Raw genomic sequence first — 10,552 nt, forward strand, 5'->3', positions numbered from 1 at the left:
ATAATCACCCCCCTCAAAAAAAAGAACAATTGTGGAGTTCATTAAAGTAATTTTCAAATGCGTAAGGTTTAATCCACTCATTCCATCATATGTGATAGGAAAGAGAATATTTTTTCTTTTCCCCTCAATCTCTTCTATTTTTTTTTTACTTTCATGGAAAGAAATTCATTTGTAGGTTGTTAAGGAAGAAGCTTTCAGCATAGTAATGCATCAAGAAAAGAATTATAATGAACAATAAAAACAGCAGGAATTTCCTTGTTTCAGTGGGAAGACTGTGATGTTCCAAACTTCTCTTTCTTAGCCAAATCTATCTCTGTCCTTCCAGAAAGGATAAAGCCTCAGTCTAGGACTGAGCAAAAGTGAGGAAGATACAGAGCCAGGAAAAGACACTGGTGAACGTGCAAGTAGGGAAACAATGGTTGAAGAAATTCCTTCATAAAAGATATTCTTCAACAAATTTTCAAGGAGGATTCCATGCACATAAAAGTGACTTGATGAGAAGAACAAAGAAATATTTTAAGGATATCATATTTTGTATGTGTTCATAATCAGTGGCTAAATGGCACTATTTTATTCCTCATGATGACCTACATGTCTTCACAGCTGTCCAGGCACTGTGACCTGCTGAAGGGTGATATATATATATAATGGAGAGATGTGCAAAGTAGACTTACAGTTGTGATTACCTGAAACACAGTTTTTTATTATTTATTTATTATTGTAGTATTGATTATTAACTTATTTTCCCACCCCTTTATATTTTCCTCATTTCTTATTCTCTTCTTTTATATACCAAGTTGTAAATGCATTAATGAGACACATTTAAATGAGAAAATGCATGTAAAATATTTTGAGAGTGCTCAATAAGTATGATTTATTAACTTCATTTTATTTTGGTATAATGCCTTCAAGTTTAGAGATACTAGTACAGCAATTTAATAAACTTAATAAGCATCCAACTGAAAAAACTGAACTTTGTTTTTGATCTACAACTCACTTGTATTGAAATAAGCTAATAACAGGAAAATATTTTATTCTTTCCACCAGGGGATTTGAGCTAAGGGAACCCTACCCTAGTTGTCACTCTTTAGAGATTTAGAAATATGTACCTACAGCTCCAAGATAAAATCTAGCAGCTGGAAAGCCCCATGGAGTGAGTCACTCTCTTTAGAAATACACTGTGACACTTATTCTGAGAATGTATAATAGATATTAAGGAATTAAAAAAACACAATACTGAAATTAGTGCTATAAATGGGGTACTTTCTACCTTATTGATTACAGTCAATATGCAAAATGTGAGGTCTTGTAAAAGAAATAAAAAATACATAGTGATTAACTTTTTAAACAAAAAAGAACCTGAAAATTTAATTTAAAAGTAAAGCTTTTATTTTTTCTGAAACTTTAAACCTAAACAATCGCCACACATAACATTTTTATTTAATGATTAAATAACTCTTGGCTTATATGCTAAATTAAAGGCACAAGATTTCCCACCATTTCTAACAGAAATATAGTGTGAGATCAAGAAGTTCAACAGACAGTAAAATATCTTTGATCTTTCAAACACTGGGATAGAAGCAATATGTCTACTGGATTCATGAGATGAGTTCCCTGTTATATAATGTAAGTAGTAGGTGCAAAAAAGAAATCTTGGGTTGTAAAAAATGACTTAGGAAATTAACTAAAATTTTAAATTTTAATTTATGTCAAATCACCTAATCTAAATTTTAACACTTGAATTATACACATAGCTCTCCACTTGGCAGAAAGAGTTATGGGAAATTGGATAAATATCATTGCAATTTCTTCAAATAAAGATGTTACTGACAGCCTTTTAAAATACAGATTAAATCCTATAGTAACAAAATAAACTTTACAATAAAAAATCATTTTACAAGCTTGACCATCCGAACCTGCCACGATGCTTGTGACCTATACTTCCCAAATTAGGCCCTGGTCATAAAGTAGTCACTTTCATTACTGCTTCACTTTCAATAACTTGGTCTATTTCTCAATCATTATTCCCCTTTACCCTTTCCAGTACTCTGGAGTTGTCCTCTAATGACTCTACACTATACAATTATGTTCTTTAAATCTTTAAGTAAACAACACTATCTTTTTCTTATTTGTAGGTTTAATAGTAGAATTGGTTTCTAAATGTGGCTGTGTTATTCTGTATTCCTTATGCTTTCAGTATCAGAGAGTATGTCTTGTTACTTTTAAGGAAGAATATGTTTTTAAAGGGGAAAGAGATAATGGAAAAAGAACCTCTGAAATATTTACTGTCATAGTCACACTGGTCCATGGGCTGTGCACACAAGTTATATCCAAACTGTTTCCTGTTAAGTTTCTGCTTCCTTATCTCCCTTTGTTTCAGCCTCTGAAGTTCCTTATTAGAAGCTCCTGATATGGTAGGAAGAGTAAAAACTTATGTCGAGCACTCATGCAAATTCAATTTTACATAAAAGCAATTGGAATTGCTCCAGAAAGTAAGCCCTTCCTGGAGACAACTCAGACAACTCTGCAGCACTACCTTCTGACCTACTGCCCAGTCCAGCAATACCAGTTGCCTGAGAACCAACAGCATCAGTCACAGGTGGCACCACTGGAGAGTGACATACAGGAGTGGCAACAGCACAAAGCAACTACAGACAGGTTATTTGGAGTGAAATAGTAGATTAGATTATAGGCTGAACCTTCAGTTAAAAACCTGGGATACTGGTGGAAAAACACTAATGGAAACCAAGCTGGTAAAAAAATAAAAATTTGAAAGTAGCAGAGTATTTTCTCTTGATAACCAAATGAAAATGCATAAAGGTGGCCCATGCACATCTGTGAAATTCAAGGTGCCTCCACCCTTCTGTGGTGTTGTGACAGCTGTGCTATATCACCTCTAATTTACAGATGATAAAACTGGAGTTTAGCCAGATTACTATATTTTTTCATGTATAATGTGCACTTTTTTCCCAAATTCTTTAAGGAAAAATATGGATGTGCATTATGCATGGGTAGTACCAATTCCATATCTATATGTGTTTTTAATTATTTTATTTATTCTTATGCATTAAAAATATAACTCTAGAAAACAATAATGATATCTGTATGCAAAATAGTACTCTGTAATACATTAATCAATTTTGTTTCTAAATATAAATAAATAAATATTTTATATTAAAAAATTAAAATGAAATTTTTTCCTCCTTTAAAGTTTGGGCCAAAAATGTAGGTGTACATTATACATGGCAAAATACGGTAACTGATTTCTCTGAGTTTAAACAGCCATTAAAAAGGATTCACACACACATAGCATACACACATTCAGTCCAATGCGTGTTCCTTTCCTTGTTATAATGTTGTACATAAAAGAGTATTGTTTAATTGTGCAGAATTTTTTGTATAAATTATTCCCTTAGTGGAGAAAGTAACTAAGTAGATGGTGTGATTTCAAGGCTTCTAGGAATGTTCTAATGCCCCAAAGCACCCATTATGGAGAATCTATATTCAGAGATTTGATGCAAATAACCTGATATAGACATAAAATAACGTAGATTTTGCATTCGATCTTAGCCAAAAGGCTGAGAAGCGATAACATAGATTTTGGACTTTATTGTGAAACTTTGAAACTGAAGCTTACCTGATGATTAACCTAGGTATCCTCTGTCCCTTTACCCATGACAGATCTAGGGCCAAGAGAGGTGGGGTATTCTATAAGCTCACTTACAATTCAACTTTCAGACTTAGGAGTACAGACATTGTATCAAATTTCAAGTTCTTGTCTTCATACTATTTTGCAACTCATCAAAAAGTCATAAAAATCTGGTATCAGGTGCTCATAGGTTGAGAATTTGGTGAATTTATTAGCACCATCTAAGACTTTTCAGTTGTGACCTGGGAGTTGAGTATGCTACAATCATTGTAAAAGCCATAATGAAATAAAACTTGCTGATATATGAAGGAGTAAAAACAGGTCGGTTAGAATGATTCTTTAAAGTCCCCTCAGTCCCAGAATTACAAAATAGGAAAGTTACCACCTGTATTTTATAGACACACTTATATCTATGGTTAATATTTTAACATGAAAAATGAAAATTATCAGAAATTGAGACATGGTTACATATAATAGATTACCCTTGCATCTTCACCAAAAATGTTTTTAGGTTTGATTACTGTTTATTTTTACTTTTCAGAGCATTTATATTAAATTAACCAATGTTTTAATGCTCTCAGGTAGATTCCTGACGTCTGCTGGTGGTTATGATAAGTGCAACAATATAAACTGTGGTCATCCAGAATTTGCCTTTTGGAAACCACATGTGTGGCTCAGTAAGGGTGTTCTGTGAGGACAGTAATGTGATCATTAATTGCTCAACATTTCTTCCAAATTTTTTCCATCAAAGGTACCTGCTTGAGTTGTCAGTGCAGATACACATATTCACCTGAGACCTCTAGTGAAAAGGGAAAAAATTTCCCTCCACCTCTAGTGGGGGGAAAATACCATTCCTTGTGTTTCTAAGAATGAGTTGAGAAAAGTGAGGAGGGAAAAGACTTATGTATCAGCTCATTGTGGGTAGTTTCCTCCCACTACAGCACCTGGAGATTTCTGGGCCCTGAGAGAATGCTGTTCTTTAGAGAATTGTTTCTGATTCATGGAGCTGGGAAGAATGAAGTGTAGTTAATAACACATCATCCACAGAATAACAGTTCACTCGCTCATTTTCCAAAGACTAAAATGATTAGAATCTGCCATGTTCTCCAGAATGCCTTGGCTCTGTTAAGGAGACCTGAAATTTAGTGATGCCAAATACCAAATCATGGATGGCTAATGATGAATGATACTATGCACAAGACACTCAGTAAGCTGAGGGAGGAAGATCAAGATGAATAATGGATTCTAGCATGGTAAAACCAATGAAAGTATAAATTAAATAATGAACATCTTAAAGAGCCTAGGATATGTTTTTAATTGAAAAGTATGATTTCCAACTTTAAAAATTTAAAAGAATTCTGGTTCTAGTGATTTGGCAGGAGAGATATAAAGGGCTTGAAAACATGGTCACAACAGCACCTGGAAAGGCTTAACACAATGTTAAATGCGTAACTCAATTGAGTTATGAAATCTGCTGATTCTCATATTCTGCCATCTGATTAGTTCCATTTTGGATATATATTAACTCAGGCAAATATTTTTACTAGGTGTTAATGCTCTCAGGATTGCTGTTTTTATCATTTGTATCAGTATAGCTGCCAACTTCCAGCTTTATTCTCAAGCTTATGCAGTGGCTCACTAAAAGGCTCAAATGATCTCTGAGATTACTCTTTGTATAATACCTTTAAAATACTACAAAGCCTGCTCATGTAAAATTCTTTTGAAAACACAACTCACTTCTACTTCAAATATGAGTAAGAAATCTCTGAAAATGTTCTCATGGAAAAAATAAAAACAATGAATTTAAAGCCAGTGAACTATAACAATGCACAAAATAATTTAAATTACTGTATTATTCTGGCAGTCTTTGCTGACAAAAATTAATCTTTTTAATATCAAATTATTTAAGTAATGTTTATATGTTTATGGTGATTAAATATGTTCATCGTTTAAAGTCAAGTATACATGAGATTAAGATAGGAATTTTTTTTAATGTATTGAATATCCAAATTCAAATGAGACCTTCAGTTTTTTTTCTTTTTTTTCATTGTTCAACTAGCTCCTGCCTTTCCTCCTCACCCCTTCCCAACACTCCAGCCTTCCCCACCTCCCTCCCGTTTCTACCCCGCTTTGTTATTGTCCATGTGTCCTTTATCCTTGTTCCTGTAAACCTTCACCCTTCCCCTCCCCTCTCCCCTCCCCTCTCCCCTCTGGTCAGTGTCAGCCTGTTCTCAATGTCAATGTTTTTGGTTATATTTTGCTTGATTGCTTGTTTTGTTGATTAGGTTCCTGTTAAAGGTGAGATCATAGGATATTTGTCTTTCACCACCTGGTTTATTTCAATTAGCATAATGCTCTCCAGTTCCATCCATGTTGTCACAAAGGATAGGAGCTCCTTTATAGAAGACCATTCTTCATGGTCTGGGTCCAGCTCCCACTCAAAGATGCACAGGACCCACACCCAAGGATAGTTTCTCCCATGAGGAATCAGGCCTACATTGTATTTAGACTGCTAAGAGACTTGATTTTGCTAAAACGCCCTCACCCTGAATTGAGACAACAAGTGCTTACTGTAACTTCCTAAAATCCATGCTAAACCTTCCAAGGATGAGTGTAACCAGTTCAACCACTTTTCCCTTTGCATTTGCAAATATCCTTTCTCTGTGATATGATTAGTGGCATCCTCTCCTTTGTTTTCTGTAAAAGGTAACCACCTAAAGTGAACCTGTGCATAATAAATGAGGACCATGATGTAAGGTGCCCAGAAAAGAAATACAAGCTGGTCAAGGCAAGGGCTGAGGCTTTTTCTCCTCTTGAGAGAGCAGCAATTCTGTCCCTTTCCCCTACAGGACTTGGTAGTTTGAATGAATGTCTTGTGCCTCATCCACAATGTGGCAGACTCCAAGAGCTGGGGTCCACATCAGCTGATGCCCAGGAACAGGGACCCAGGGCTACGAGCGCTCATTGTGGACAACACACCAACTTTATTAGAGTACATTTGCTTCAGTCCAGGTAAGGGCTGATGACACTGTGTACATTTCAGTTAGGACGTAGGGTGTGTTGGATTTCGAGGAAAAGTGGTTGAACTGGTTACACTCATCCTTGGAAGGTTTAGCATGGATTTTAGGAAGTTATAGTAGGCACTTGTCTCAATTCAGGGTGAGGGAGTTTTAGCAAAATCAAGTCTCTTAGCAGTCTAAATACAATGTAGGCCTGATTCCCCATGGGTGAAACTATCCTTGGGTGTGGGTCCTGTGCATCTTCCAGTGGGAGCTGGGCCCACGCCACACAGAATGGTCTCCTATACATAATCCTTCTTTATTATTTCTGCTACATAAAATTCCATTGTGTAAATATACCAGAGTTTTTGATCCATTCATTTACTGATGGGCGCTTAAGTTGCTTCCGGCACTTGGCTAATGTAAATTGTGCTGCTATGAACATTGGGGTGCATCGGTTCTTTCAGATTGGTATTTCAGGGTTCTTGGGATATAATCTTAGCAATGAAATTGCTGGATCAAAAGGCAGTTTCGTTTTTAGTTTTTTGAGGAAACTCCATACTGTTTCCTAGTGGTTGCACCAATCTGCAATTCCACCAAGAGTGCAGTAGGGTTCCCTTTTCTCCACAACTTCTCCAGGACTTGTTGTTTATTGCTTTGTTTATGATGGCCTTTCTCAACAGTGTGAGGTGGTATTTCATTGTGGTTCTAATTTTCATCTCTCTGATGGCTAGTGACACTGAGTATTTTTTCATGTCTCTCTGGATCCTCTGTATGTCCTTTTGGAGAAATGTCTGTTTAACTGTTTTGCCCATTTTTAATTGGGTTGCTTGTCTTCTTAGAGTGGAATTGTGTGGTTCTTTATATATTTTGGAGATTAAACCCTTGTCTGAGGTATCATTGGCAAATATGTTTTCCTACACAGTTTTTTTTCATTTTAATGCTATTTTTTAGGCATGCAGAAGCTTTTTATTTTGATGAGATTCCATTTGTTCATTATTTCCTTTATGTTCCTTGTTCTAAAGGACATATCAATGAAAATACTGCTGTGTGAAATACCTGAGATTTTCCTGCCTATGTTCTCCTCTAGGATTTTTATTCTGTCATGACTTACCTTTAAATCTTTTTTCCATCTTGAATTTATTTTTGTGTATGGTGTCAGTTGATGATTGAGATTCACTTTTTTGCATGTAGCTATCCAGCTCTCCTAACAACATTTGTTGAAGAGGTTATTTCTACTTCATGTAATGCTTCTCCCTTTGTCCAATATTAATTGATGATAGACACTTGGGTTTATTTCTGGGCTCTCTGTTCTGTTCCATTAGTCTGTGTGCCTGCTTTTATGCTAGTACCAGGCTATTTTGATTATAGTGGCCTTGTAATACAGTTTGATATGAGATATTGTGATCTCTCCTACTTTCTTCCTCTTTCTCAAAATTTCAGCAGCTATTACCATTCCATTTAAGTTTTTTGAAGTGTTTGTTCTATATCTGTGAAATATGACATTGATAGTTTAATAGGTATTGCATTGAATATACAAATTGCTTTGGGTAGTATGAACATTTTGATTATGTTAATTCTTCCAATACATGAACACAGTATGTGTTTCCATTTGTGTGTATCTTCCTTAATTTCTTTCTTCACTGTTGTGAAGTTTTCTGAGCACAAGATTTTTTACCTCCTTGGTTAGGTTTATTCATAGATATTTTATTTTACTTCTTGCTATATCAAATGGGATTTTTTCCTGATGTCTGCTTCTGATGTTTCATTGTTGGTATACAAAAATGTCTTTGATTTCTGAATATTGACTTTGTATCTGCTGTTTTGCCAAATTTATTTATTAGGTCAAGCAGTTTTTGTCAGAGTCTATAGGATGTTTTTTGTATACTGTCATGTCATCTGCAAACAATGACAGTTTTGTTTTCTCCTTTCCAATTTGGATGCCTTTTATTTCCTTCTATTGTCTGATTGCTGTGGCTAGGAATTCCAATACTATATTGAATAGAAGTGGTGAAAGTGGACATCCTTGTCTTGTTCCTTATCTTAGTGAGAAAGATTTTAGTTTTTGCCCATTGAATATGATGTTGACTGTAGGTTCCCTCCCACATGGCCTTTATTATGTTGTGGAATGCTCCCTCTTTTCCCACTTTGCTGAGTGTTTTTATCATAAATGGGTATTGTATTTTATCAAAAGCTTTTTCCATATCTATTGATATGATCATGTGATTTTTGTCTTTGTTTTTGTTTATGTGATGCATTGCATTTATTGATTTGCAAATATTGTACTATCATGCATCCCTGGAATGAAGTTCACTTGGTAATGGTGTATGATTTTTTTAATGTACTGCTGGATATGGTCTGCCAATATTTTGTTGAGGATTTTAAGATCTATGTTCATCAGTGATATTGTCCTGAAGTTTTCTTTCTTTGTTGTGTCTCTATCTGGTTTTTGGATTAGGATGATGCTTGCTTCATAAAAAGAGTTTGGGAGTCTTCCATCTTCTTGGATTTTTTGAATAGTCTGTGAAGGATAGGGATTAGCTCTTTCTTAAATGCTTTGTAGAATTCTCCCGTGAAACCATCTGGTCCGGGGCTTTTGTGTGGTGGGAGTTTTTTTATTACTGCTTCAGTTTCTTTCGATGTTATTGGTCTGTTCAGGTTTTCTGCTTCTTTTTCATTGAGTTTTGGAAGATTATATTTTTCTAGAAATTTGTCCATTTCCCCTAGGTTTTCACATTTCTTGGCACATAGTTCTTCATAGTAATTTGTTACAATCCTTGGTATTTCCGTGGAATCAGTGGTAATCTCTCCTCTTTCATTTCTGATTGTACTTATTTTGGTCTTCTCTCTTTTTTTCATGATGAGTCTGCTTAAAGGCTTGTCAATTTTGTTTATCTTTTCAAAGAACCAGCCACTGGATTTATTGATTCTTACAATAGTGCTTTTCATCTCTATGTCATTTATTTCTATTCTGATCTTGGTTATCACTTTCCTTTTACTTGCCCTGGGCTGTCTTTGTTGTTGTTCCTTGAGTTCTTTTAGGTGTAGTGTTAGGTTGTTTATTTGAAATGTTTCTATTTTTTTTAGGTTGGCCTGTACACTATGAACTTCTCTCTCAGGACTGCCTTTACTGAGTCCCATAAGTTTTGGATTCTTGTGAGTTCATTTTCATTTGTTTGCAGAAACTTTTTTATTTTTTCCTTAATCTTATTCTTGACCCTTTTATTGTTTAGTAGCTTGCTATTCAATCTCCATGAGTTTCAGTGTTTTTGACTTTTGTCCTTGAAGTTGATTTCTAGTTTCATTTCCTTGTGGTCAGAGAGAAGGCCTGATATGATTTCAATTTTCTTGAATTTTTTGAGGCTTATTTTGTGTCCTGTCACATGTTGTATCTTTGAAAATAAGCCATGTGTATTTGCTTCTTTGGGATGAAAGGCTATCTAGATATCATTTAAGTTCATTTGATCTAAGAACCATTGAATCATTTAAGTTCATTTGATATTTTTAATGCCAAAATATCTTTGTTGATATTTTGTTTGGCAGATCTATTCATTTTTGACAATGGTGTGTTGAAATCCTCTACTATAATTGTGTTGCTGTCAATATCTTTCTTGAAGTCCTCCAAGATATTTTTAATGTATTGGGTGCTTCTATGTTGGGTACATATATATTTACAATGTTTATATCTTCTTGATGGATTCTTCCTTGACTATTATGAAGTGACTTTCAGGGTCTGTCTTTATGGGGTTTTTTATCCTATTTTGTCTAATATGGATATTGCTACCCCAGCTTTTGTTTCCTGTTCACTTGCTTAATATATTTGTTTCTAGCCCTTCACTCTCAGTCTGTGTCTGTCTTTTGCCCTAAGGTGGGTCTCTTGTAGGCAGCATATGTGTGGGTCATG

The sequence above is a fragment of the Artibeus jamaicensis genome, unplaced genomic scaffold (genome assembly GCF_021234435.1).
Source record: "Artibeus jamaicensis isolate MK-2021 breed Jamaican fruit bat unplaced genomic scaffold, CSHL_Jam_final contig_386, whole genome shotgun sequence".
Lineage (NCBI taxonomy): Eukaryota > Metazoa > Chordata > Mammalia > Chiroptera > Phyllostomidae > Artibeus > Artibeus jamaicensis.